The following is a 5,386-nucleotide window of genomic DNA, read 5'->3' as shown; positions in this document are numbered from 1 at the left end:
AAACAGATGCTTCCTCTGTTCTGAAATGTGTCACACAAAGAATATCTGGGCAACCCACCGCAGTGGCTCAGTGACTAAGGCACTGAGCTGCTGAGCACAAGGACACAGGTTAAATTCCCGGCCGCCGCGGCCGCTTTTCTGATCGAAGCGAAAAGCAAAAACGCGCATGTGTACGAGATTCCGCTGCACGCTAAAGATCCCCAGGTGGTCAAAACTAATCCGGAGCCTTCCACTATGGCGCGCCTCATCGCCTGTGTTGCATTGGCTCGTTAACCCCTAAAACCAATCGAATACCTGGGGCAGCTTCATTTGGCCTACGACTCAAAGCAAATGAAGGGAGGGGTTCCTGGAATAGGTGACCTGGTGGTAATACGGGAAGACAGCCCACGACCAGCTAACACAGCAAAATCCACTTGTGAGGTCAGGGTGGATGGCCGTTTCATGTTTGCATTACAACCGCTTGTAATGAAAGTTGCATAAACAAGCACAAGACTGCACAACTGCGCCAACAACATCGGCCATAGTTAGAGGGTAGCAACCTGTCCCAAGAATGTGATATTCTTTTATGCGACGGATCACTCGTTTGACGTGGACACGTGCTCTTGCTATCTGACGAGTTTTCAAAACATCTGCTGCAATCATCTGACCCTGTGACGGCCTGTTGAATGGAGGCATGTGGACTGACGCCAGCAGGAAGGACATAAAAAATTTTAAACCCTTTGTCCATCATAATTGCGTCGCCAGGGTTCAAGGGGCTCAGCAGGTAGCTCTTAATTACCATCTCGCGGTCTGACTGCGACCCTCCCCATGCTCTAGGCACAAAGCAAATGTAGCCATCAGGTGTGGCTCCAATTAACACCTTCTGCGTGTTGTCGTGCTTGTACGGGGAGAAGGTATGTTTGTGTGCTTCCATAGCACCTGGCTTCCGGATCTTGATTTCAGTACAATCAATGACTACTCGTGTGTCCTCGAAGCCCTTAAAATTGTGCGGCAGGTTTCGCTGAACCTCGGCCAGTGTAGGAAATCTTGTCATGCTTTTAAGGGCAGCCTGCATGTAGAGTACCAACTTCGAAAAAGTCTTACTGCAGTGCGACATCGTTACCCCGAAGTTACGTGCAAGCTCCTTAATCGGAAGGCCCGTTCGCAAGTGTACCACCACCATAAGGAACTCTTCGGCATGACTCAACTTTGGTTCAGGCCCTTTGTTGGGGCGGGGCATACCATTTGCAAGCGCATTATGCAGGGCTTCAAACACCTCGAACGATGGCAAACCCGTGTAATATTGGCATTCGCTTGGCTCACGAATCAGGGTCAGGTTGAGGAGTCGGCCCTGGGTTCTCAAGTACAACTCCTTCCAGTATTCAACCTCGTGTTGTGACTGGAGCAGTTGCTTCTTTGTAGCGGCCAGCTCCCTTTCAAGTGATGCACGCAAGCCGCAGGAATCTCCAGCAGCGCCAGGGAAGCTTTGCAGTGAAAATTTTACACAGGTGTGGCACATTTCTTGACCAGGCACTATAACACATTAATTCTTTTCTTAACATGCAGTACCAAAAAGCCCTTCAAATTCAAGATTTAGTAGTTGCATAGCAGAAAGCGTCTTCCAAAATTTAAGTGAGCTGTGCAACAGTCCATATATCGCATAAGGGCTGCTACCAGCCGCAGCCTAAAGGGGCTTGAAAAATCCATCCATAGCTGGCTGTGTAATAAGTTATGGGTTGAATGACCAGCCACAGTTTTGGTTTTTTTATCGAGGTGAGAAGCAAGCACCTACGTACGCAACAAAACAAGTACGGTAGCACAAGAGAAACTTATATTTCAGAAACTGTCTTACCAAGTTCAGCAGCCGATGGCCCAGTAGAAGTCGCACCTAGCAAAGAAAGGCAGAGGAAAACAAGAACAACATAAAGACTGTTTCTATGAAAGGAAACAATCCTATTGTGTCATCTAAAACACTTCTTACTGGTATTGGCGCTGCTCTGCACATCACCTCGAACCTCCTCGAGGTTTTCCTTCGAATTTGAAAAGAACACAGTGCACATGAACCGTCAGAAGAAAACATTAAATTGACTGTGCAGACAAAAAGCGTATTTATTTGGCTACCAAATCAAGACTGCATGCAGTTTCAACGCTAACCTACCGGACAAACTGTGCACGTACAATGGGTGCCTACTGGCGATGCTCCACCCACCAGAGGACGTCCCAAAAGCCATTGGAGGGCACTGAATCATCGGACATGACCCTGCAGTGTACATCACAGAGATGTTTGTACAATTCATGTAATCAAATCTACAGTTTGCATTGGAACTGGCCATTCAATTGTTGCCCCTGACAATACAATAACAACGCGTGGTGGCACAGTGGCTAAGCCCAATGAAGCTAGTTCAATCCATGCCACGGTGGCTGCTTTTCACAATGAGACGAAAAGCAAAAACAGTTGTGTTGAAATTCCAGTGCACACTAAACATCTCCAGGTGGTCAAACTTAACCCGGAGCCCTCCATTCAGGCACACCTCATGGCCCAGGTCTGACAGTGAACCCAAATCTGACAGGGAAATAACAAAACTACCGCCGGATCGCTCAGCGTTATTCCAGCGTGAATGGACAGGAGATGTTTGCGTAAAAATGGAGTGGTCAAGTCTTTGGAGCTCACTAAAAATGACCAAAGTACAGTCGAAGCTGTATGACAGTAAACACGGGAGCGCATGTCACCCAGTGCATGCAGAGTGGTCTAGCGATGAAATGGCGAAATGTCGTCTTTGGTACATTTGGCGGATCCACTCCCTGACAACGGTGGATTGCGCTATTAGGGGCGAAGCTCCTAAAGCCATGGGTCTGTCCATCCCTTGTGTCTCGTGGTACGTGACCGCCGCATGCTTTCGGAGATGTTGCAAAGTGGGCCGCGTTGCACGCGCAAGAACCGGCTGCAACCGGCAGCGCAAACTCGGCACCGGGAGCTCGAGCTTGTCTGTGTTCGCCAACGGAGGCGCGAGCGCACGTGCACTGCGAGGGGGAGATCACGCAAGAGATCCCGCCACGAACGCAGGCAGTCATTCTCGGAGATCGAACGAGACGCAAGGACCTTTGCTCGTTTCCTCTCGTCTTGTTCGGGCACAAGTTCGCCTTAAATAAACGTTCTTTCTTTACCGTTGTGTCCCATCCTACGTGACAAATTGTGGTGGAGGTGCGGGGTAGTCCTCGATGGCGCGGGGTCTTTCACCAGGTCTGGGCCTGGGAGCATTGACTCCGAAAATAAAAGTTGATTTGTACAATGTACGCACACAGTCTTACGTCGTTCTTAATGATGTAATGGGCGAACTTTCACGTGAGAGTTACGGTTACCGATGATCTCCCCCTCTCGAGCTTCGCCCCACTTATCATCATTCATTCCGTGGATATGGCGTGATTTTTTTTTCTGCTGCGGTAGCTGTTAGATATCTGGAAACGATTCCAGAGAATACATGGGCCGATGATGGCCTTTTTAAGCGCTAAACGGAGCGAACGCTTTGAAACGTTTGCTTTTCGCTGCTAGATTGGGTGATAAAAGATGCGTTATCCTACGCTCCCATGTTTACTGTCATAAAGCTTTCGACTGTTCACCAATGTTTGCTTACAAGAAACCGAAAGGGCACAACCACTAAAATGTTGCTTTTATTAGTCTAAGCATAGGATTACCAACTGCTGCCCTGCAAAAAAAAGCGGAGTTATTTTAGCGATCAGCAGACTATGGCACAGCAGGGAAGTGGCACCTGGTACATGCCAGAACCTCCTGCTCAGGCCACGCACGCTCCAAATTTTAAAAATGGAAATGTATTTCGTCACAATGCAAAATGTGGTATCGTCACCCTTGGTATCCTCCGCTGACACTGCTGCGCTTGCAGCTGTCACGGGTGAGCCGCAGCCTACGGTATAGAAAGGAGTCACTTTTGATCACAATACAACGAAAATATGATTTATGAATCGTCACCTTCAGTGTCCGGCGCTGGCGCAGAGGCGCTTGCAGCTGGCCCGGCAGAACTGCAACCTGCGTTATAGAAAGGAGCCACTTGTGATAAAGCAACCCTTACGAAACACAGATGGCTCTAGCGCGAAGAAGTGCGAGAGAACATCAGGGAAATATACCTGGCGTTCTTGCATCTTGCTTCACCAGCTCTAGCTGCAACTGCTGCACGATGTCGCCACGCGCAGGTCTATCCCAGAAGATGGAACTCACGTAGTCGGGATGTGTCATCAGTCGCTCTGGCTGCCCTGCGATCAAAGAGAGACGAAACTAGTGGTTCGTGCTCCACACATACGCTGGGGCACACCCTATACAGCATGTCGCGCATTAGCTCGTCACTGCGACGCACTGCGGGCGTCGTAACTGCGTTCGCACTGAGCCTCCCGTTAAAGCCATCGAACGACTTTAACGTGAGGGTCACCGCGAACGGAAGTTCAGCCTCTGCAAACGAGAATCGAGCGGCAAACAGCACCAGCCGCTTTCGACCCACCTGTATCAAAGTGGTCGCTGCAGACGCGCGAGTTCTTCTTAGGCTCCCACGGCGTGCCATCCTTGTTGCAGCGAAGCAACGCGCTGGTCCATCTTTGCCGCCGCGCTTGCTGGTGCTTCTCCTAAGGGAATCGAAAAAATCTCAAGCCACAGCCGCTGCTGGAGTGGTTCGCACAGTCTACCGCAGCACGAACGTGCGGCATCCCGCAGCAGGTGCCCCTTCGGAAACACACGCACGTGCGTGGTTTTTGGACAGCGACAAAAAACAGTACAAAATGACCGACGCGAACAACGTTAAAGTGAGATCGCGAGAGCAGAAAACGATGAGAATAGACAAAAAAAGACGAAGATAGCACAGCTCAGAAGAAACAGCGCAACACTTTTATGAGTCGGCCGCTCGGGCCTCGGCGCTCGCAACTGACTAATTCAATATGGCACCGTTTTGTTTACATTTTGACCCCCAATAATGGCGGATCGGTCACTGGGAGCGAGAGTAGCGAGCGCTACTGGAAAAAGGTCCATTGGGTGCAGAGAATGGAAGGGAAAAAACCCTGAGTACTTATAGAGCAGAGAAACTAGAAATCAGGAAGTACGGTTTCTGTTTCTATGGCAATACGCGTGGCAGCGCATTGCTGCCTTGCGTACTCGGCTGCGACAGGGATCGGGAAACCGTAGGGCATATTGTCATAGACTTCGACGAGATACGACCACGACGGGGCGATGGGGAAGCGACGTTGACGGAAGCTTTGGGATTTGGTTTGAGGGGGAGCCTAAACTTCAGGACCATACAGGTGACGAAGAGGCGGCTGGAGTGGTGGTGGAAGAAAAGTAGGATGAGTAATATACCGAAATAGAATCAAAAGGGGGGAGGTAAACAGGTGTGCAAGGGCAGGATGAGCA

General features: G+C 49.9%; 1 pseudogene; it reads right to left on the bottom strand.

Moving 5' to 3' along the window:
• Positions 1-450: 450 nt before the first annotated feature.
• On the bottom strand, positions 451-1,498 carry LOC144164650 (uncharacterized; annotated as a pseudogene).
• Positions 1,499-5,386: the final 3,888 nt, after the last annotated feature.

The sequence above is a fragment of the Haemaphysalis longicornis genome, unplaced genomic scaffold (genome assembly GCF_048455015.1).
Source record: "Haemaphysalis longicornis isolate Haplotype H1 unplaced genomic scaffold, Haemaphysalis longicornis Haplotype H1 scaffold_1, whole genome shotgun sequence".
Lineage (NCBI taxonomy): Eukaryota > Metazoa > Arthropoda > Arachnida > Ixodida > Ixodidae > Haemaphysalis > Haemaphysalis longicornis.
The sequence above is the reverse complement of the archived record's forward strand: the minus strand, read 5'-3'. Positions and strand labels throughout refer to the sequence as shown.